Source organism: Neodiprion pinetum, chromosome 4 (genome assembly GCF_021155775.2).
Source record: "Neodiprion pinetum isolate iyNeoPine1 chromosome 4, iyNeoPine1.2, whole genome shotgun sequence".
Classification (NCBI taxonomy): domain Eukaryota; kingdom Metazoa; phylum Arthropoda; class Insecta; order Hymenoptera; family Diprionidae; genus Neodiprion; species Neodiprion pinetum.
Genome location: NC_060235.2, coordinates 8,197,231 through 8,222,812, shown reverse-complemented (window position 1 = coordinate 8,222,812; position 25,582 = coordinate 8,197,231). Strand labels below are relative to the sequence as shown.

Genomic DNA, 25,582 nt, shown 5'->3' with positions numbered 1-25,582 from the left:
ATTCATTTTTGGACATCAAACCAAATCAGATTAAAGATTTTATCGTATCAAAATACTGCAGATGACAAATATTACACTTCGAATGGAAGAAAATTGAAAACAAAAAGCTGTGTACCAGATTTTATTGAAAATAACGTTGTTTGCAATAACAATGTTTAAACTAATACCATCCCGCTGGGAACGAAAAACGGTATATCGGGTGACAAATACGGTATTTAATATTGCCTGCCAAATATTCTATGTTCAGCATAATTCATCACGTCAATAGATTTTGTTGATATTTATTCCCAAACAGCCAAGCTGGCTGATGGAAAATTTTTCGTACTGCAAGGGAAAGCAAACTTAATTATTTAGTTCTGCCATAAGGTCGCATATTGTCAGCGTTCGTAAAATAAGCGTACTTATGAAAAGTAGTGAAAAATAACAAAGAACGGGTGTGGAAAGTAGAATATTTCGAATGTGCACATGCGTCATCTATTCATTTCCACACTCATAAAAAAAATATGTCCGAATCACACGTAATGTGACTGACTTACGGCAACTTTTGGGTTCAAAGTAAACCTGGAATATGGAACTACTATCACTCAAAAACTTACAGTTGGATTAGAAATGAAATAAATCTATTTTGCGGACAAACCCTGTATTTTTTCATGAATCATTATGATTTGTTCATAAAAATGATATAGTTAGGTATAACCAGATTTTCGCTTTTTCATTTCCCTTCATTTTCGAATTCCTGTGCGTATAACATAACTCGTCGAGCTAAATAAAAATCCGATCAAAACTCAGGTGCAATATTTTGGTACGTGAATTATCGTATCAAATAATTTTTTGTGATTCCATCATGCACGCTACGATTGTAAAAACATTTCTACCGTTGACCTTCGGTATTTTTGAAAAAAGGATACAGCTTGCGTCCGAAATTTGTGAATACCTTATTTTCATGTAAAGGATTACCAGACTCGAAACGGAAGTGAAATTACAGTAAAATCAGGCGAAACATGTCTAATTCATGAATCTTAGGCTTCAGGCATAAAAATGGCCCGACTTTAACAATACTTTTTATTCCCGACTCAGCGATAATGTTTGCTTTTTTGACCTGATAAGCGGGAGAGAAGTAGCGTATGATTTCCAATTATATGATATATAATTTTTCCCTGATCTGCTAATACGTCTTTCAGTTTTTATAGTCTTCTCTCTTGTTTTTCGATTTTGGACTACTTCTCTCTCTCTCTGTTAGTATAAACTTTTTAATCGCTTATTTGAAATATTTGATGCCTTATACATAACGTTTAATATCTAATTTGTATGTAAAATAATTATAATTAGATTTGTAGCAAGTCTTTGTACTCGAATAATGATGACGTGAACGAATATAATTTAAACTCTTTGAAGTACTCAACAAATTCATAAAATTTTGATGAATGAAGTTTCAAAACAAAGTTTTCAATTTCAAATTTATTAGATTCTCTAAACTTGGATTGAACAAGAACTTACTCATAAAAAGGGATGAAGATGTCACACGAATACGTGCAATATTCATTGACACATTTTCTTTCACCACTCTTCATTTCCAAACACTACTTGTATGCATATCTTGCATTTTCTCTTATTTTTGTTCCGAGTCAATGATGTGACTAAAGTTGAGTCGGAAACAAAGTCCTATATGCAACACGGAAATAATCTTCAATTTCATTCCCTTGTTGTAAAGTTTACTATTACCGGATCACATGCGTAAAATAGATACTTTACGCAAGCTCTACGGGCTCAAAAAATCAAAATCCCCAAGTAAGAGGTGCAACATAGTATATTATGTTACTAGTGCGAAAAGTAGTCCAGTTCCGATAACTGTGAAGTATACGTTGTGAACCGGAGACAAATGCACCAATCGCACGAGTAGGATATTGTTTATCTGCACCTATAACGCAAGCTATTTTTTCCAATAACTAACTGCAGGGGAAAGTTTTATTTCATAACCAGACGAATGGAACAACACGGTTTGTTGGAAGTCGAAGTCTTAGTCGCATTTAGTAACGTCAATGGCAATGTGGAGGGTTATCTGAAAAAACTCCTTAGCGCAGAAAGTTGTCCGAAAGGCTAATGTTCAAAACTGTTCGGAAATGGCGCACTTTACGCATCTTCGCCAGGATTAAAAAATCAATCCTTCGAAGCAGGTGTTGCAAACTATTTTTTTCGAATGCCTCTTCTTGTAATTTTCGAGGGCACGAAAGCTTACCTTTTTTACTCTAGCCTTGTAGTACAGCACTTTGACCTTTCACAACAAATTTTCGACCTGGAATCTCTGAATTGCTCCGAATGAATTGTGTGCCGCACGTGTAGCTGGAGGTTCAAAGATGGAAATCCCAAAGAGAGCTGGTGCGTTTCTGACATTATTCAGTTTCCTTTCAAGTTTCGGAATATTCCCTTTAACCCCTGAATTTTTTTTTTTGCCTCTCTGCCTGTTTTCTTTCGCCATCCTCACCGACGAGACGCTCCCGATACGCGTCCGGATTTCGGAATTCCTTTATGCCAAAGACAGGGCTGGTTCTTCCATTTCAAAATCGAAATACCAGAGTTAAGTAACGATATTCGTAAGGAGAAAAGGAATTACTCCATTCATTAAAAAGTTTCTCTCGAAAATTGCCAAAGCAAGTATTTTGACTCCAATCCTATGACCCCCATGTAACCCAAGAACTTTATCGACGTGGATGTACTCGTTTCGCCTGTTACTGACGGAAAATTATGAATGCTGCATAAACCAAAAAATGTATCATGATAAAACTCAAAATCGTTACGAACTGTTCTTTGTAAATGGCCGGAATTAGCGCAATAGGTACTAATGTTCACTAATAAAAACTTATATTTACCGTGCTTTCCTGATAGTTAGAATTATCAGTGGATAATGAAAAAATGGCCTCCAAAACAAATCAAAATATTAACTAGAAATTTTCACATTATCACTAGTGAATTTACAGTCACTTCATCAGGATTGGAAATGAACTTCTAAAATATATGTTTCTTTGTAGAGAAAATCCATAGGTTGGGGTTTTACAAAAAATTTGTTTATCGCTCCGTAAAAAATCACTAAGTTATATGAAGTAATTGTAGAATGATGATGAAATAAGAGAAACCAATTAAGGTGTGGTGGATCATTTATTCAATTCAGCCCTTAAAAGTGTAACAAAGATAAACAAGGAAGGTGAATATTTTCAAATAATTGTTGAAAAAGACATCGTTGTTTTTATGACAGTTTAGCGGATTATTTGCGTACGCATTAATGAAAATCAAGCTATAATCTGTCTGTGCTGTATCCTTTCATAATCAAGTAAACCGTTCCACTTTCAAATTAAGCCGTCGATATAATAATATTACCTTCACAATCTCCTTCAATTTAGTCTATATTCTCATTACACTAAGCGTTATATTGAGATTTTAATAAAATACTTGAAGCAGCATTGATGACGAAGACAAAGTTATCTAAGTTCAAGAACGCCGGTATAAATACGCAAAAAATAGATTAAAAGTGAACGTTTGATATAATTTTGTTGGAATATTTCTATTTTCGAAATTGTATACTTTGCATCGATTCTTGCACCTCCGGTCAGAGGCTTGAATTTTGTCCAGAAATTGAAAAAGTAATCATCGTATCATCGCTCCTCTTGAAGTAAGCACTTCCCGCAGTCATGTCAGATGTATGGATCGTTGGTGAAAATTAACGATCAGTTAGTTTCCGAGGAGTTTCCTACTCCTGGTAGAGAAGAGGAAATCCCTGCCTTGACTTCTTGTTGGGTCTCTGCGACGGTGAGCACGTCCCGGTGATGAAAGCATCTGGTGGACATCAAGCTGGACCATTCTGATCGACAATGACCAGCACCATGTGGTATGCAGCTGCAGGGCAGTACTTAACCCGGGAACCTCCGCAGGTCGGAGAAATTCGGGGTTGGTACCCGAGGCGAAGGGACGCAAAACTTTCCTCTAAAGTTCGAACGGTGATTGGAAAAGGAGTTAGTGAGAAAAAGTAATTCTTGGACACTGTAACGATGACCAGAGTAGCTCAGCATAATTCAATCAAAAAACAATGCTGAAATATGTACTCGACGAACTTGATACGATGACGGCAAAGAAGAAGAGTAACAAAGTAGTATGAAGATCGTAATCGTAACCCAAAATTATTATTAATTCCTTGAGGATGAGACGAGTTTTTCTAAATCACCCAAACGTAATTATAGTTTTCTTGAGGACGCATGAAACCACAACTACAAAAACATCATCCTGTACTGAGTTTTAGAATTTTGGACCATGGGTTTGATTTTCACTGCTCCCGAAAACACGAGAACCCAGTCTTCGAATGAATAGCCCCAATAGAAGAAAAAGAAAATGTTGAGACCGGGATGAAAATGAATAAGCTGTTGGTTTAAAATCTGCAAGCGAAATAAGTATTAAAAAATTGAGATGAATCGCATTGAACAAAAATTTGAAGTATAATAATTTATATGTCATCCATTTTTCAATTACTTGCATCGCCTGTAGCTTCTTAACCAAAAGCTTGCCCACTTCCATCTTGGTCTCAACGTTTTCTTTTTCTCACAAGCAGAATTCATGAGACAAATATGAAGCTAATCGATCGGGTCTGTACATTCATTCGACAATTGAGTTTTCTTGTTTTTGGAAACAATAAAAATCAAACCCGTGCTCGAAAGAGTCATAAACACAGTGAAAAAGGATTTTTTTTTATACATCTACACCATACTTGAAAATAAATAAAATCGTCGATGGTGAAGTTCAAACGCAGGTCGGTTTCGAGTGGAATGCCTCCCAGACATCGCACCATGTCGTCACCAATGGTAATGGTTTAAAAAAGCAGTACAGAATGTATCCCGAATCAGGTGCACAATGCTTTGTCCACTCGATAGAGCCACGCAGCCTTGAGGTTTTGGCGAAAAGGACATCATCGACGTACATACTTAGGTACGTCTTAATTGCCGGAGAAGAGAGCTGCTCACGAAGCTGCAGTTTGCGAACCTGACTCAGACAGTAGCTTGTAGCCAGTAACAAGTGACGCTCTCAGAATAACGATGCATGAGGGTGTGAGTCAGCGGGTCCTGAGGGCACGTAAAATCTTAACACGTTTTCCCGTAATTATTTCCGTGTTATTTCTCGGGTCTTGGCAGAGCATAAGTCAGTTAGCGCTTAAGAAGAGGCCGGCACGTAGTTCCAACGGGCCGATGGCCGCGTGTGCGGATATCCTCGTCGCATGTGTGAGTCGGCTGCTCTTTACTCCCAGCTTCCGGCTCCTCTCTCGCACCCGGTTCCCCCCATCCTTCTCCATTCCTCCGTCGGTCCCGGGTATCTCTCAGTTCGGTGGAAGTGCAGCACTTTATGAAGCATTCGCCGACGTGATCGGCGTACGGCATCCTTGACTCGACCCTAATTGTTGCTTGCTGTGGAATCACGATGAGACGAAGGCAAGTCTGATCGGCTTAACCCTCGCTTTGAGTCGCCCGATCGTTTCTCTCTCCTTTCCAAACTTTCCTAACGCGATTCCAAACGAACCTAACGACGCCCGCCTCAGGTCGGATCCCGCCAGCCACTTTCTCCGCAAATTAGTCATCAGCCCTTCAATTAGTTCAATCTCTGTTGTCCCTGGGTATTCAATATGCGTGGTGAGGAGCATGACCCTTTGAGTACGCGTCATAATCCCCTCGAGGGGATGGAGTTTCGGCCGTTCATTGATCGCCTGAAAGGGGTCTCTGAGCTCTGTGAAACCAGTCGAGACTTATGACCATCCCTTTCCTGCTGCTTCAATTACAATCACTGTAGCCAGACCCTGGAAGATTTACGTTCAAGTCAACATGAAGTTAAGTAAGCCAAAGTAAGCGTACCAGTTATTGACCCTGTCCCCATCGTTGACCTTCTTTGGTTGTATCCGTTCGATCGTTGGTTCTAAAATTACCAAGAAATAAATTTGTATCGTCTGACTCTCAAGCAATTGGTTTGAGTCATCGAAAAATTCATAATTTATTATGTCAATTTATAATTTTGGAAAATAAAACGGTCAATTACCTCACTAACGAAGTCAAACGGAGAACCTGAGCCTTGGTCCGATCGACACGAACCAATTGCGGTCTGAGTATCAGGTGCACGTGCAGGCAACACAAGTGGTTAATCTTCTTCCTCTTCGTATTCTTGCCTTTGACGGTAATTGCGATTACACAATACCAGACCACCGTGGTCTTCCTTGATTCTTGCTGCGTGACTGTTTGACTCCTTGAGGTGGCAGTAACGGGGGTTCGAGCTATTAGTGTTTGTGTACCCTGAATAGGAATCGGCGTATTTTTATTGTGAGTCTCGTCAAAGTCGGTCGGTGGGTTTTGAAATCGCAATTACGGCTGGCTAGTCCTTTGGGAGTTGTTTTACTCGGCTGGAAATAGAAGCACGAATAGTCCCTTGGTCTGGTACTGACGTAGTGACGCAGAAATCTCATTATCAATCCAATTACGCCGTGATTTTCGGTTCAATCAGATATACTCAAGGTTGACAACGGCTTATGGATTGCCCCGGAGTCGTCTGATTAATGCTACTTAAGGGGTAACACCAATGTAAAAACGAAAAAATTTGACGATTTTTTTCTTTTTTTCATCGATGGAAGAAAAGGTAATTAGATAATAATATTTAAGGAAATTATTGGCCATACGTTTAAGTATAATAAAAAAAAACTTACTATCAACAAATATTCAAAAATGGCGACAATAATTTTTTCTGTTATACTTAAATATATGCCTAACAACTTCCTTGATTATTTTTTTTTGTCTCTACAGTGGTGTTACCCCATAACTACCGGTACTTGTACGTAATAGTTGATCATTAAAGGTGCGGGACTTACCTACTACAATGCTTCTGCGTATCCGTTAGAAATTTCCGTGGTATTTCAATTAACGCCAGTCAGTGCTTCGGAAGTTGTTTCGCTTTCCCGGACTCCGTAGAGAATGATTAATCCCTTGATGTGATGCCGATACAGCAGCGTGGAAATTTCGAGATCAATTTAATAATGAAACATCGCCTTGTGGCTTGGATAATCGCATCGCGTAACACATCAGAACGAGCAACTGGTTTTGATTCCGACAATCCAGCGATCGGAGTAAGCCCGGGTATTTCCTACGCCGCAACAATGCCGCCGATACCGCAGTAAATACTACGGTATAATGGGGATGGTACTGTGGGAGCGGGTGAATTCATTCCGAATATTGTTCTCATCGTGCATCCATCGTCGGGAAAATATTCGCAAGCCCCCCCTCCGTAACAATAGAATTCTAGGATTGATGGAGAGTGAAAATTCATCTATATATTCCATGAATTATTACTCGATTATCAATTCCGCCCGGTGCAGGATTCATCCATCAAGTCCATCTCCCGTACGTACCTACGCGAATCTACGATTCGTTCGGATTTAGGCCTCCGAGATTTTTAGATACAGCACTGTTACCATCATGGTGGCTGGATAAATCACGACGTTTGAAGCCATAGAAGATACGCTCACCGAGTCTTGACTCTGCCCAACGCCAACGTGCCAGCCTTTCCCTTTCCTCGGCGACAATGACGAATTTCCTTTATCCTGAAAACACTCCGTCCACCCTATCTTAGTCACGGTTTAATCGCATTTTTCCGACTGACTGGAACCCGTCTCGCTAATATTATCATCACAGGCCTACGAAAATGTGACAATTTAAAAAAAATCCGTTATGAAACATTAACCGGCACAGTTCTATCGATTTTTTGTGTTCAGTGCATCTTGATGGTCACTCGGTGGGGAATATTTTTTCAACATTTCTTATTATGGTGGTGGTGGATTAAAGCACGATTGCGAATAGAAGAGTCTCGGATTGTTCCAGTCACACTTGAATATGTAGCTTTCCGAAAGTGTCTCGTGAAACGAGGAGGTTGAAAGAGTTTTTACCTGCTTCTATCTCGATGTGTTCCTTATTGTCGCCCATGAGCTTTCAAGCTGCAAGGAAAAAGACGGTGCTTTTTTGTAGCCGACTGTACCGTTTTTGTGAATAAGAGAACCAGGTCATATCGAAGAAAAGATAGTGTTTACATAAATATACGATTACATGGTATCCATCTCGTTGTGCTCCTTTCTTCGAAATTCATATTTCCTCGCAATATACCACCAAGGAAAGGGGATTCCAGTTGGCGGCAAAGAATGCTTGATTCGATCCGTGTACATGCATCTCGATATTCGTGAAATCCCCGGTGCAATTGTTAAGGTGTGCAGCTGTGCCCGGCTACCTGTTAAGCCGGGGTCACCGACCTTCCATCATCTATTTTTACGAAGTTAATTTAAGAGGGCAGCTCGCGGGAAGGTGGGCACAAAATTCCGTACAAAGCATCGGCGGAAAAGCTGCGGTGCTGCAGACGGTCGACATCCACCGCCAACGCCACTGGCAGGAACGAAAGCGTCGACCCGACGAGCCGTGTAACCGAATTAACTCGGTGCCCACACCTGGTACCTGCCCTCTTACCCAGCATCCGCGTGAAATCGCTGGCTGTTTCTCTTGTTTTACGTATCGCGTGTGGAAGCTCGGTTCTCCCGACATCCGCCGCAGCCGCTTGGGTATTCCGATATTGGAAATCAGAAAAGGTCAATACGGATCAGGGTGTACACTGGATGAACAGTCTCTCGGCAGTTCCCAATTGCACTGTCTACAACCGTGTGACATCATCGCACTGCCGATTGAACAGCCAGACAAAGTCAACTAACAAGACATAACCTGGGCCGTATAGGTATGGATGGGTACGGTACAAGTCCATAGCGAAGGAACTTGCCGGGTGAGGTGTACCTATCCGGTGTTTGACGCTGTATTGCACTCCGTCGAATGTAACCATCCGGCGGGAACACGATATATTGCACTGAAACTTCTGATAATCCAAGTATTGCTTTATCGATCCAGATTCTCCCGTCTTGGATTATACTCCATCTGCATGCCGAGGGGTTAACCACTCCCGAAGTTGGGTGTACATCTGGCAGGTGCAGTGTTCGAAAGACTCGATCACTTCGACTGACTTCAAGCGATCTCGAATTACTTTACGAAATCGGTTGACTTCCAAGTGATTTGAAGTGATTTCTAATGCCTTTGAGCAATTTCGTGACTTCGTGACTTCGAGTCACTCCACAGGATATTTTTTCAAGGTGAACACTTAACTTTGGGAGTAGTTACCCTTTCGATCTGGACCGTATGATGATCGAGATGGGGTGACGTCTTAAGCCTTGAAAACTACTACATGACTGGAAAATAAAGCGCAATTCCATTCCCGTTCACCCATGAGAATAAGGGTGGAACGACCCAGCAGTTGTTGATCATCCTTTTTTTTCAAACTCTGTTCGTGCACTTTGACTGTGTTATTTAACATAACGATATCTGCTAGTAAAATAGCTTATCTCAGCGATCATGATAGAAACATCATACCGCATTGGTTATGTTAGAGACATTATATCGTAGCGGTTCAGTTAGACTCTTAAGTAGCAATTTTCCGCATTTTGATGTAAGTAACTTAATATATTTATCGCACTTTCTGACACAGTCCGTGAAATTCTCAACATCCGCAAATGGATGTTGATTGAATGAAAGTTGAAAAACCAACTGCGGATCTCAGAACTGCGAGTTCGTTCTGTAATAAAAAACTCCATCTCAATGTTCCAGTGAAAGAAATCGTATCTTCAGCGCTTCGAAGCGTATTCTGCGTAAACAACTTAATGTTACTTTTTGTAGTGATTTACATTAATGTGCAAGTCCAAGCTTCGTATTATAATTTCCACATGAAGTAATCGGTTTGTGAATCTTCTACAATAAATATTCACGTGTATTCATTATGCATTTCTATTCTGGTAAGTTTACTTTCAACATCCTAAATTCGGAGTAATACTTCAGAAATTACTAATTTATCTACCAAATTTATAATTTTTTATGATCAAAATACATTATTGAATTCTTAATATGATGTAAAGATTGATACTTGTAGTCTCTCAAATATTAAATTCACTATTATACGCCTCATAATCCTCCGAAAAAGAAAGTTTTGCATTTTTGCACTCCACGCAAGCAAGCGTCTCACATACAGAAAATGGTTTCACACAATCTGTTGCGTATGAATTATATTACATTACTTGATTTATAGTCATTGAAGAAATCTTATTTTGGACTCTGTGCAAAACTACCAGAAACACTGACGAGATAAGACGATTCTAACGTAACCGATGAGAGAAACTGTTTCTATTAACTGGAAGCGATAGTCAAATCTATTTAAACAAGGGGTACCTTAATTTTATTTGAACAATGTCCACAAGCAGAAAAAAAGTTTCTCGACTCAGAAAAATTCATCCCTTTATCGCAAGGTAGAAAGGCAATTTATATACTTGAAATTGAGATTGCCTGACTCATTCGATTACCGAGAATGAGCCTGTCGGTTTTCTTTTAGTCTCTAGTTTGTATTTTCAAGCCTGCCTCGATTCCTGTAAATTACATTTCATTTATGATTTATCATTTATGATCAACCTCTTAAGTGGTACGGTGTAAGTAAAATAAACTTGTTCAAATCTCCATCTATCTTTCTTACTTTACAGACCCCTGAATTTCCCCATGTATCGATAAGTTGTCTAAACGAGAAATATCATTCTTGATTAAGCGACGACGCTGATATGCACGTATTGGGTCTTACAAATTAACGAAGCAACTTAATATCAGCTATTTGGATGATATAGCTATGTCGACAAGATTTCAAGCCAAAGTATTATTAACGAATGTATGCAACACGAAGTGAATCGAGCTGCGTATCTCTCGTGCAGTCACACAATACCGCGGTGGCAGGAAGAGGCCAATCATCGGTCGATTTCAAGCGTAATTCCATCGAGTCATAACCACAGCGGCTACTTCAAAACGCTTTAACCTTAATCTTTCTTAGAACTCAATTGGACATGAGATTCAGCCATACGTCATTGATGATAATTTTAAACCGTTGTATGAAAATAAATGATGAAAAAAAAAAATGGGACTGCAATCACCGTATTTTCATACAAGTCTCGTAACTATTCCCCGAATTCTTGGCAGTTCGTGTATATATTTTACTTAGATAATTATTTTCTACCCTTTCTTCGTTTTTTGGTATATACGATATAATGACATGCAATTTGAGCTAATTTTCGAAATTATGGATGGATATGAAAAAAAAAAAAAAATTCGAAATCGACTGTCGATGTGAAAGCATTTAGAGCAATAAAATATATGTAGACCCAAGCAAGCTTTTCAAAGCACAGTAAACATCATTACAACCGATAAAATGAAGCAGACAGGATGCAAATAGTTTTTTGATGAAACAGCAAGTGATCGAATCCAATGTTGAATTATTTGGACTAGGAATGTTTAATTTCCCTTGAGGCGGTTTTTTTAACATGTCTATACCAATCTGACCGTAAAAATGCTAAGAATCGATCATGATGTTTAAATACTTCTACATTGGTCAACGACTTGAAGTGAATTTCGGTGACATTTACTGACCAGAAGGCTCCAACGTCTGAAAATGACTGTAAAAGAGTTGACAAGGAACATGAAGTGACCTTGATTAACTTCGTGTGATCATCAAAAGACTTTCAGTACTTTTATGCGATTATCAGATGGCTTTTTCGACTCACAGCAATCAACGTCAAAAGACATCTCGTTGAGGTATCCTTCGCGTTAAGTGTGTTAAATTCTCGACCTTAGGTGTTAAAAATCGTCCGATAACGTCTGGAGTGCGTTAGTGACAGTTTTCTGAAATTGGCAATTTACCTGATTACCTAGTTTGTCGAAAAGGGACTTTGCCGGATGCCCTCGTGTAATTTTAACGGCTGAACTTCAACCGAGCAATTAACATCCTCGGGAAATTTTGAGTGGTTGATGGATGGTATAAGGCAGCGCTGAGGGCGTAATTTTGTATCTCATTAGACCGTCGCGCATCGCAAGCCGGTTAAAAATGCGCTGCGTTATTTTCTGGTGGAATAACGAAATTTTACAATTTCACCGAGAATTCTCATCCTCAACTTCTGCAATTATACTATATGTATTTATATATATATAAATATATATATATATATATATATATAAATATTGCGCAGCTTCTTCGTCAATTATGTTGAGAAGCAATGGAAGAACCGTCAACGTTAGAACAAATTTCGCACTCGCTTGCGGTGATCTAATCGACTTCCAACTCTAGCGGTTGAAATTTGAAGGGGACTCGCTATTGTTGTGAGTCAAAGGTTGGAATATTGAAAGGAATTCCACGCGACTCCGCGCCCTCGTCATTTCTTTGTACGATAATGGCTACCTCTTTTCACTGAAATAAGGCAATGATACACCATTGTCTCTGAGTACTTCATTCCAAGACAAAGAATTCGCTCGGATAGAAGAAACAAGACGGAAAAAAATGCGGAAGTAAATACGAAAGAGGAAGTTACTTCGCTCGAAAACTTTCAACTGAAAATTCGATATTATAGTAAAACCGAAACCTAATGACGATACCGTATAGATATTTCAGTAAGAGTAACAAATTTTAAACGTACCATAAGCAGCTTGTATCGACATTCGAGAAAAGATTTTCTCAATTTTGCAATACAATTTGCATCACAATTGCAAAGAAATAACGTAATGGATTCTAATCGTATTTTACGAGTCGAAAAGTCACGCGTTTATGAAAGTTCTGTCACATAAGATTGCTCAGATCTTATCTGAACTTTGAAATAGTCAATAACTCGATGTATAAACTGTGTTGAGATTCTACGATTAACTAACGATAACAGGGATTCTTTTTTTTTTTATCCTGCAAATAATCGGTGACTGTTGGAGAAAAAAAAATTCAAAAACGGAATGAAATTGACAAACAATGGTATCAAAATGACGGAGGCTCCGTGGAAGTGAGCAAAGCTGATCCGTCTTCATCCCTACACGAAGTGCGAATTAATAAAGTAAAGGGAGATCTTCGAAAAGATTGAATATCCCAGCAATACTGAGAGAGTAGTGGCATGTGTATCTACGTACGTTATATAGACACATGAACAAGGTGAGATATGATATGATATATATTTCATGCCCAAGTACACTTTGAGGCGAGCTGAAATTAGCTCTGTCAAAATCCAGTACTTTACCTGAACACAGTGCTACAAAATATGCATTAGAAGCAATAATATAGAAAATTATTGATAATGGTAATAATAAAGTAGCAATAGACAATGATTAGTGACAATAGTAATAACAAACCGACATAATAAATTATCACATTGCTATAACCTGAAACTTGTAAGAGTTCGAATAATTTTCGGATATAAAATTACTTGATTGAATAGACTTCGGATAGAAAAAATTAGAAAAAATGTTGTACTTTCACTTGAATTTTCTTTTCGCGGGTATTCAATCAAGTGTCTTTTACAAGGCAAAACAAGGTCGCGATAATAATTGTTAATTTTGAGGTGGTAAAAAACTTTTTAAAAGGCAGAAACTTTCATGTTACGAAAATCTCGATTGAAAACCCTCAGGTAACGAACGATCCCAAGGTGCCGGATAAACGGCAAAGCACTATGCAAAATTGATTACAATAAGTTGTAACAAGTACAAGAGCACAGCTATTTCGTGATATCACTATCAAACGTAGTAGACAGTAACGAAAGTCTTACTGCTGACCCGGATTTATTCAGCCGAAACTATTAAATAAAGAGATATATTGATATTGATTTATACACATATTCAACCCTTCATTATATCTTGAGGTAAACAAAATAATACAATTATACAGTAAAACTTAAACGATACTAGACATGACGTACCATGAACGTGTACAACCAGTGAACACAATTATGTCAAACTGATGTCAGAATGACGTCATGTCACGTCATGATTTACGTAAGATGTGAGTCACATATGAGTCACATATGACTCATAATTTCCCACTTCCTGGCGTAAGATTCTTACGTAAGATAAATGACGTAAATATGACCTACAATTGACATCATTATGACTTGACTGGCGTCAAAATGACATAACTCTGATGTCATAGAGAAGTAAAGTCGGCACCGGAAGCTTACAAAAATATGACATCCAGCTGACGTACTTGATATTTAGCTGACGTCAAGATGACTTAAATTTGAGGTAAAATAGTGATATAAAGTTGCGTCCAATGCTTACGAAATTGTGACGTCTGGCTGACATGATTATAACTTACCTGACGTCTCGACGACATAACTCTGATGTCATAGCGATAAAAAGTATTTAAGAATGCTTACAATAATATAACTGTTACAACAGACCTTGTAAAGTCAAAATGTTCATATTTTTCATTTATAAATAGTGATTATTTTGTTACTGTACCTCTATTACAATATAATAATTGATTTTGAAATTGATTTATATATTTTATTTACGACAATATCCTAATATTTTCAATGTTGAAAATATATTTGATGTTTGCATTTAAAGAGAATATGCGATAAGTTAAATTTGGACACTAAATATAAAAGTAAAAATTAAGAAATGTCATATGAAATTCCACTTACGAATTATTAAATCAATACATGATACAACATAGAACATAAATAGAAAAGTATCGTTGATCGTTTTTTTTTATACCGTAGTGATATTAGTATTATGTCACTCGTATGTAAAAGAATGACCGGAAGCTGATGCTTAAGTATGACGTTCATCGTACATCAATTTTACTTAAAAATATGAGTTGTTTCTTACGTAAGCATATGACGGTATTTAATTTATGTAAATGTATGATTTATTTCTTACGTAAATAATATATAAATTTATGACTTTGATGTGACGTCACACATATGATAGGGATAAGACATAATATTTACGTAATATTTAAGTCACAATCATGGCGTCATATAAAAGTCAAATTTTAGGTCAGTACTTTGTCATAATGATGTCATACTACATGACATCATATCAGAGTCATCAATAAAGTCATTTTTATGTCATATCTATGTAAAAATTCGATGATCTCTATGTGACCTATATATGACGTCATATGGAGGTCATGTGTTCCCCGGGCTAATAAATCTCACTTTGTAAATTTCTCAGGGACATTATAATTTACATTAGACAGAATAAAATACACGGCTATGTGTAAGAATCTGGACGTCATATACATGTATTCACACATATACGTGTGACGTTGGTCAGTCGTTCAGTATCCGTCTAGCAAACAACACAATTTACAGTGAGTGCTGACTCAAAATTAGTAAGTAATCGAACCCTGTCGGGAAAATTAATTGCATATCCTTACACCAATTATAACATTGAACGATCGTACATGTACTGAATATGAGGACTCCAAGTTACCTGGATTAACATTTATTTTTAACACACGACACCTCAAACGGATGAGAATTACTTATAATTATTGTAAATCCAACCCCCCGTTCAATTTTACAAATAAAATTACTCTGCATAGAGCCCGGGCAGAATCGATTTAATAGTCGATTCTCCAATTCTGACTGTACACTTGGGGACAACGAATCTGAGACGGCCCATTTTTTACACCAGACAGTCATGTTGGCAACACAGAGAAACCTACAGCGCCATAATCGACCGAGCGCGAAACTAACTCAATCTCAATAAACGTAACATAACCCATGACCGTCGAATCTAATCTCAGAATACCGCAGGGATAATGACTTGTTGGATTGACACGTCAATTCTAAGGTTAGATTCGACGGTCATGGGTTATGTTACGTTTATCGAGATTGACTTAGTTTCGCGCTCGGCCAACTGTGGCGCTGCAGGTTTCTCTGTATTGCCAACACAACTGTCTAGTATGAAAAATTACCCGTCTCAGATTCATTGTCCCAAAGTGTACGTAACAGAGAGCGAGAGAGAGAGAGAGAGAGAGAAAGAGAGCGCGTACCATCAATCGAGGCTACGGACGATGAAAATTCAGCTATGACAGTTTCGTCCAAATAGATCTCTAGCTGGGTCGTGGGTGATTGCATATAGTTCGCCTATACAGAGGTAATAGAATATAAGCAGGCACACGGTAGGTACAACGGCAAGGCAGAACTTGTGCCCAGACCAAAATGTGAGAGGGATGCTGCGCTGAACCTCGCTCTGATCCACGCCGGCGAGCTACCGGTGCCTTTGCTCTCTCTCTCTCTCTCTCTCACTCTCTCCCTCTCTCTCTCCCCCTCTCCCTTTGCTCTCTACCACCCCTTCCCCTCCCCCCCATCCCCTCTCATCCACGGACGGGATGCCGTCTCCCTCTTATTTTGCTCTCTCTGACGGCGCTCCCTCGGCTCTGCACAAGCTCTCTCTCGCAGTCTGCCGGCAACTCTTGCGTGGACGCCATCGCGCACTCTGCACCCCGTAGGAACGCACCCGGTGCGCGATTAGTCCGACGTGTTATCGCGCCTCGTTAACTCGCGGTCCGAGATGTAACCCGTTATCAATTAATACGTGACGCGTAACGATCGTGAACACGCCAACTGCCAGACGAATGCTCCGCGGTAATTACATCGCGACTTTTTTTTTTTATTTTTTTTAAATTTTTTATTTCCTATCGTCATGACCGGTCGGACGTTCGATGAGGGATCGTCGTCCTGAAGCAATTAGAAATCTCGCTGCTTGTGGTGACGTAAAGTACGAGAATCGTGGATCGTTTAGTAGCTGTTACTCCGATGCTCGAACGAAAGCTTTGATGTAACCGGAAATCGTGAGAGAAGTTATTATAATACTATAGAACGGGACGGTTTTGATATTAATTCCATTTTTGTGTTAGACTGCGGTTATTGACTGGTACATTGTCGGGTGATGAAAAGTGGAAAAACCGTGGAGAAAATTTGGAAAAGGAAGTTGGAAACTGTTTGATCTACTTCACGCTCTGGCATTTGGTGCTTCGGCTTGAGCTCAATTATGACCTTTTCAATTGTTGTGGTAAAAAGAGCAACGGTTACTGGCACGAGATACGAGATCATATGTTAAATGGGACCCGATTAACCAGTTTCATAGAACTTGGATATCCACGCGCACCAACACCATCGAGAAAGTGGAAAACTGACAATTACACGCGCACGTGGAGGATAATTGAGTTTGTTTTTAATCAATAGTGCTCGACTATACACAACAAATTGATTAAATTACGGTAAATTGAGAGCGTTGATCACTGTTAAGCTCTCTAGTCTGTCCGTCTCCTTGTAACTCCGGACGACAAAACGTGACACGGGAACGTTTATACCCACATGAAAACAGTGATGGTTAAAACGTGAGCGCGATACATCCGTGTGCAGTGACGCCGTCCACCGGAATAAAGTGATCAGTTAGGATTAAGGTCACGAACACCAGAATGCTCGCCCTTTGTCGTCGACTTTAACCGCCGTAGGTGAGTGGATTGAAAAACGACTATCGTTAAGCGTGCTCGTGAGTGTGCCTCACTTTTTTGAGGCTGCTGTCGAGTTTTTAATAAAAAAAGAGAGAGAGAGAGAGCAGGCAAAGATCCAGGAGTAATTCATGTGGAAGAAGCTGGTAAAGAGCTTCGAATCTTCAGGTACTTCAATACTTGGAGGTCGAAAGAGTTTGAAATTTTTGTAGATGAAAGGATAACGGGAGATCGGACATTCGCATGCATCTTTTTTGGATTGATGAGTATCAAGATCGTATTTTTACTTACCGTTCATTGAGCATCGAAAGATGAATAATATAACTTTTCTAATGTCGCCAAGAGAGTAAAAAGCTGATCACCAAATCTCAAAGAGCGCTCTCTCCGTCCTTTCTTGATATAAAATTACTGTTTATGTTTATATTGCCTCTCCGGCATTCTCCGCATCGATTTGTTTTTGTACCCATGATCTTGAAGAAACATAATTCTGGGTATTCGATAATCCAATTGCGTTGTTGGTAAACTCGTGGTTAGGATAGACGCCCGGAAGTTTCTCAATGAAATAACTCTGTCATCGATGAAACATGAGGTTGAAGTTAGCAACGTTACTTTAACAATGAATGCTCAGAAAAAATCATTACTTAGGATTTCCGGATAGCTACTAAATAAAAACAAAGAAAACATGTTAATATTTTGAAAAGTCAACTTCTTGAAAGCCGTTCCGAAATTGTAAAACAACTGTTTTTTCCATAATGTTTCGTTACGTCAACGTTACTAACTTCAGACTTTTGATAAAACAGCATTCGCTTAATGGGAAATTGATGGTTCAGAGTTTACTTGCGAGTCGTTTTCTATCGCATGAACCTCACTTATGTAACGTCAAATTATTGCAACGGACAATTCTTCACATTTTCAAAGACAAAATTCAATACAGCGGATTGCGTTAGGCTCTTTTGGATCTATTTACTTATGTTTGCTGAATAAGATTTGAAGTACAATTAACGATGTTATCTCGCACGTCTTCCATTCTTTCATATCGAAACAAAGGTATCGCGTGATTTGGATTGTCATTTAGTTTCAGCTTCGGAGATGAGCTTCGAATTTGAAACGGGGTGAAAGTGACTTACGTTATTCCAACAATGCATGTTAGGCAAATTCGTTATTTTGCAGCTGAAGGATAATCTGAAATTCGTTAAGCCGTGATAAAGCAGAGTAGGCTAATATTTTATGAACATAAAGTTATTGACGTTACAGTAACGATGCATTTTTATGAAAAATCGTTATTTCACACGTTTAGAATTGTCTAAGCCACGGTCAACCAAACATACTTATATATTTCGAAAAGTCAACTCCTTGAAAGTCGTTCAAAAATTGCATAATAATGATTTTTTTCCCTGCCACGTTTCGTTACGTTAACGTTGCTAACTTCAGCCATGTAATATTTAAAAAACTCAACTTCTTCAAAGGTAACTCATAAGTAAAATCATATTGAATTTTTTCCCAATATTTCGGGTTCGGTTCACGTTAGCGTAGATTCAACTTCGTTGTTTTGAATTAAAAAAGAAGACGTTAATCTACATACGAACGATATTCCACAAAATCTTTAAATACAGTTACCGAATGCGAGTGATATATTCTGTCAGCTGATGGTAATTTCGAGCTTCCATGATTCATGGAGTGACAAGGATGACGAAAAATGCCGGAAACAGAAAAATCTACTACCAACAGTTTTCCTTCTGCTCTGGAATTTTTTTTTTTTTTGTTTTCTTTTTTACATCTTCAGAGATGAGAATAATAAAACGAACCCCGCATTAACAGGAGCCAGATGAGAAAGGGAAAGACAATTATTCAAATTCGCTTCGAGTTTTTCCGCGCGGGCTTGCGGCAATCCTTTTCGACCCTCCGAGATTTACAAACCCTTCAGAACCAAACGAGAATTGATATCAAAACAGTCAGTACCAGACAAGGATTGAGCGATCATTTATCGGGGAAGTGTATAGTGTCAACGTTAAAGTTACAATTTTTTGAATCTATTTGTAGCGTAGTGTATAAATCGAAAGCAATGTTTCAATTTTAATGCAATACGGACTACTGCCCCCTCCCCTAAGTCATAATATAATCTGCATTTGTTTAATTAGAAGAAAAAAAAAAAATATGTGAGCGTCCAATATAATAACTTAATTTTAGGTGTTACCTAAGATCACTTCTGATCGGATTATTTTATTTGTTTATTCGGTAAAAATAATAAATAAAAGTCTTGACTCGAGTATTTTTCCGCATAAAATAGATCTGGCTACAGTGCATGTAACAACTGTATATCGTTGTTGCCAGTGTTTCGTTGAATTTCGTTTATAAATTCATAAAATGAGTAATGAAGCAGCTCAATTTTGACCCGTTTTGCAAAGAAAAATAATTATAAAATGGAAAAAAAACACGATTTTTTCACAAGTCAGATATGTCTTTCATTTTTGAGTATGGCTGACTGATATTTTTGTGATTTCTCATCATTTAAATTAATATATTTACAAAACTACGCGTCAGAATACATTTTTCATCATTTTTGTGCAATCTACGTGAATTTAAATTGATATGAATTACAGTGTTTCGTATTTTCATGTTTGGCAGTTGTGGTTAAATAGTATCAAAAATGTGCGTTTTACACAATATTTCCTATTGACTGCATGCTAAATATCCAATTTTTAATTATTAATTACGCAGAAACTACACGTCAGATTTTCCTCAAAAAATTATTTTTCACGTATTTATTAACGATTAATAACATATTAAGAATTTTGCTTTTTATGTTTACATTGCTCCAATGTCCGAATAATCTTAATTCAAAATTTGTTTTCAATTTTCCTGTTTCTCATAATAATTTGTTATATTATCCCAACTTTATTTCTTGACGTTATTCCCAGCGTTTCAACATTCCAAAGTTGGTGAAACACTCCTCGCGGTTTTATAAAGCAAGAATAATGAGAGCAAGCTTCACCTTCCTGATTTTCGCGAAGTTATTAAAACGATCGAAGATGTATCTTGGTTGGGTAAATTTTAATTCACACAATTGTGGAAGGAAACAAGCTCATCTTTTATTTCCTCGGGCTTGTCTCTTTATTCTTTACATTATACCTACTTTATAAAGGGGAAGAAACTTGCCAAAAGAGAAATATTAGCTAAAATATAAATTCTATAACTAAAACACCGGACAGTACGCGATCTATTTGTTCGTTTCTTAGTTGTTTGTTTATTCTTCTACCTTTGAAAACTGTTCCTCCGTCTTTGAGGGATATACCTTGTCAAGAATAGCGATGAACTAAGAAAGCGACCGGTAATTGTTCGTTACAGCTGCAACGTATAATTCTGAAGATTTGTAAACAGTCTCAATCTAATTTGTCCAATGTTGGCTCTAACAACATCGAGCTAACGAGATCGAAAGTGAAATGGAAAAACGAAGAGATCGATGAAGAAATTTCTCACCAGCAGCAGCAACTCAAAAACGCGTTGAAAAAATAGTGATTTACTCCGGCATGCCTCCCTAATTGCCTCGGTTCTAAGTCTGTATTATTGTTAGCCTCTTCTTCATTATTTTTCTCTTCGCAACTGCATCGCTTGCTCACCTCTAACGAACGAAGCGATATCACTGGGCTTCAAAATTCCTGCATCCCTCGGTAGGAATTCATGTTTGCTTGGTCGACGGTCCGATTACATTCTTAGCTGGAGTTAATTGCTTCTAATCCTCTCCTAAGGCCGAATGTTAGTCGAAGCTCAGCGCCGCTCGTTGAGTCAATGAAGGTGCAAGTCACTTCACGGTTGATTATTCCTCGGCGCGAGTTCTTGAACGAAGGGCAAGGCGATAATTAGCGACCCCAAGGAAAACACCATTTCTACCCTCTTTTCACTGTCGTACCGTTTTAAAAGAGAACTGGAAATACACAAAACTTTCCCAAGCCTAATGACTCGTCTCGTTTATTACAACATAGCGAAAGAAGTGCCAATCATATTCGTCGAGACGGTTATATCCTAAACGATTTCAAAAGTTTGGCAACAATTGAACATTTTTTCTTCACACTTTACTCACAACGTTCCAACATATTTACTGGAAAACTTATACCGATCCAACACAATCGCATTGTTTTGTATTTAGATATTGGCCCATGATTCAACTTTGAAACAAGTAATTGAAAGTATTAAAAATATTGATTGTCGTTTCAGTTATAAATAATCACGGATGAGATAACTTTTTTCTGTTTCTGGGATGAACGGTATTTGATTTGAAATTTTACGGGAGTATATTTCAAAGTGGTAAAAAAAGGAAAAAAACAGAAAACTACATTTTAGCGGCAATCGTGAAGATGCCATTATTATAAAATTCATAACCCAGTGAACACATGACCTCCATATGACGTCATATATAGGTCACATAGAGATCATCGAATTTTTACATAGATATGACATAAAAATGACTTTATTGATGACTCTGATATGATGTCATGTAGTATGACATCATTATGACATAGTGCTGACATAAAATTTGACTTTTATATGACGTCATGATTGTGACTTAAATATTACGTAAATATTATGTCTTATCCCTATCATATGTGTGACGTCACATCAAAGTCATAAATTTATATATTATTTACGTAAGAAATAAATCATACAATTACATAAATTACAAGTCATATTCTGACGTCAAAAGGATATCATAATACCGTCATATTCTTACGTAAGAAACAACTCATACTTTTACGTAAAATTGATGTACGATGAACGTCATACTTAAGCATCAGCTTCCGGTCATTCTTTTACATACGAGTGACATAATACTAATGTCACGACGGTATAAAAAAAACGATCAACGATACTTTTCTATTTATGTTCTATGTTGTATCATGTATTGATTTAATAATTCATAAGTGGAATTTCATATGACATTTCTTAATTTTTACTTTTATATTTAGTGTCCAAATTTAACTTACCGCAAATTCTCTTTAAATGCAAACATTAAATATATTTTTAACATTGAAAATATTAGGATATTGTCATAAATAAAATATATAAACTAATTTCAAAATTAATTATTATATTGTAATAGAGGTACAGTAACAAAATAATCACTATTTATAAATGAAAAATATAAACATTTTGACTTTACAAGTTCTGTTGTAACAGTTATATTATTATAAGCATTCTTAAATACTTTTTATCACTATGACATCAGAGTTATGTCATCGAGACGTCAGGTAAGTTATAATCATGTCAGCCAGACGTCACAATTTTGTAAGCAACTTTACATCACTATTTTACCTCAAATTTAAGTCATCTTGACGTCAGCTAAATAACAAGTACGTCAGCTGGACGTCATATTTTTGTAAGCTTCCGGTACCGACTTTACTTCTCTATGACATCAGAGTTATGTCATTTTGACGTCAGTTAAGTCATAATGATGTCAATTGGAGGTCATATTTACGTCATTTATCTTACGTAAGAATCTTACGTCAGGAAGTGGGAAATTATGAGTCATATGTGACTCATATATGACTCACATCTTACGTAAATCATGACGTGACATGACGTCATTCTGACATCAGTTTGACATAATTGTGTTCACTGGGAAGTCATTCGTGGAGCTGAGATAAAAAAATGACGACAGCATCTTCGGATAATCGGAACGAAAATTGCGCATCTCGACGATTAAGAACAATAGGCACGTGAAAAAAGGTTGACTTGAAAAGGCGTTAGGGTAGATTCTAGAGAGAGAGAGAGAGAGAGGTTATTTGGATTACGGAAGAAAAGGATCGGCGATCGTCGTTGGTGGAAGTGCGTTAAGCCCTTGGAGGTAAAATCGTCAAGAAGGAAACAAGGTGGATGTACGTGAAAGTCCCCGGGCGTGTATTTGCAGCTAGGAAGAAATTGATGTTCAATGTGGCCCTTTTCGCTCCCGGTTTTACCCTGCAGCCATAAGGGCGGGGACGAAGTTAAGCGAAGGGATTGCCCATTGGTTCATTCCTTTCCCACCGACGCGCGACTCGAAGTATCGAAGCCCTATTACACACGTAGGACTGCTACGAGTATTACCTCCTCTTATAACGACACGGTTGAATTTGATCGCAGGACGTGTGGCTCCCTCAGGCAACCGTTGGAATTGAGTCCTGGGACGTGACGTAGAATTTGGAGAAAATTTTTGACCCCCTGTTAAAGTTCGCTACAATGAATATCCGGACCTCTTGTATTCAGGTTTGATCGTGTCCGGGAAATGCACGGCTTCCAAATAGAACTATGCTATAAACAATTCTAGATGCGAACGTGAAGCAAGCACCGTTAAATTGACTTTTTACTTCGTGAACGTTCTTGGAAATCAGGTATACGATCGATTTTTAAAGCCTATTTGAATTACAGTCGAATTCTTTTACGATTAGGAAGCACAGCTGAACAAAAAAAAAAAATTTCTCGTTGTCCTGATATTTTACGTGAACTTTTACTGTTTGAGAACGTAGAATTTACGAATAAAATTATCGTTATACTGAATTGGCTGTAATTTTTATGTTATTGTAGTTTTGTGAAGAGGGGGATGGTTTATAATATAATCACGATGTTATTTCCAAATTTCACGTTCTTGAACATGAAAATTCACGGAAAAAATCAGGGTGACAAATAATCATTTTTCAAATTATACTTCTTTAGGCGGGTTGAGAGTGAAATTTTAAGATACGCGCGAATCACTGTAACACAAAAGTAACAGGTTAAAGCTGCCCGCTAAACCGCTCATAGCTACCAACAAAATAGAAATAGAACCTCTATTCGTCGCGCATGTTGGCACGCTCGTCGGCTCCGATCACTTTTTTCATATTTATAATATTTATCCACATGTTTCTAGTTTCTATATTTACAACACGTGTTTTAGTTTCATACAAGTGCGAATTATACATGTGCTAATAAATTATATTCAGTAGTGATGTAATTTGAATATTTTGATTAATATTGTTTATTATTCGTAAATGTTGGTGAAAAAAATTGTGCTTATATACTTTTTCGAGTGCTCCAATATAATTGAGGTTAACTGTCCGCATGTATTATTATTTATAAATTATTTATTCAATTTCCATTCCAGTTTTCAAGATGGGTAAAACAAATGCGGAAATGTGTAAGAATTCGGCAAGGCTTGTTTAATGATGCCAAAGAAGTATAACTTCTCACGCGCGTACATAAGTACACGGACCAATTTTTTTTTTTGTGTTTTACATTATTGGTAAACTTTAGATATTAAAAAGAAATTGATTTTTTCATATAAGTATTTCTTTCTTGAGTCATATATGAAAATGTCGATAAAATAAATAACTAGTGCCAATTTCGAGAAACTACGCTTATTCCTAAGGTCATTGGTATCAAATTTTACTAAAACCACTCGAATGTCAAGAGCAACAAAACCACTGTTGATCGTTGTAGTATACTATTGATTAGTCCGATTCATTTAACAGAGTCTCATGAATTCAGTTTAATTTCAGTAAAATCAGTCAATATCCATCAATTCGTTCTTTATTTATTTCAATTTCGCAAAGTAATGTAGTTACTTGAATCACTCAGGCGACACTGCAGTAACGGGAAGTAATTTGAAGCTATTATCATCATTCTTAGAATCTTATTACCGATTGTATGTACAAAATTTGACGAACGTAGTCAAACGAAGTCTCGGGTTTCACCCTTTGACGAATGGAAAATAAACCTTGACTAATATTACAATTTTTTTCTTCAAATTCGTCATGATTCGTTATGTTTAAAACTTCGAAAGGTCGCATGGAAAGTGTGACAAGTGTACGGAAAGTCTAAAGCACGTTGAATCTGAAGATTGAATTGACCTTCGGAAACCTTTCCGGCTCTGTCAAAAAGTTAAACGTTATAAAAGAGCCTCTTCCGATCCGTTTCGACCGTTTCCGAACCCACCCGAACCCGTCCGATTTTTTTTCCGTCCCGTTTCGATCGTTTTCGGACCCGACCGAACCTTTCCGAATTTTTTCCGACCCTTTCCGATGGTTTCCGGACCTGCCCGAAACCGTACGATTCTTTACCGACCCGTCAACTGTATTTTTATTTTTAAAATCACACTTGCAGCTGTGCGAACTGGAATGAGATCTCAAATCATCATAGATAATTCATTTTAACCGTTTCTCTGATTTCCCTGACA

General features: G+C 37.7%; 1 protein-coding gene across 3 annotated transcripts in view; it reads left to right on the top strand.

The window, feature by feature from the left end:
• The first annotated feature begins 16,333 nt into the window (after positions 1 to 16,333).
• The window catches only part of LOC124216344 (protein artichoke), a 134,730-nt gene continuing 125,481 nt past the window's right edge, over positions 16,334 to 25,582 (top strand). The window contains exons 1-2 of one of the 3 annotated variants that reach the window (XM_046620754.2): positions 16,334 to 16,737; positions 16,804 to 17,403. The gene's annotated coding sequence lies outside the window, so the exon portion shown is untranslated. Of the gene's footprint in view, positions 17,404 to 25,582 lie in introns of all 3 variants that reach the window. The other 2 variants (XM_046620755.2, XM_046620753.2) reach the window with 2 other exon arrangements.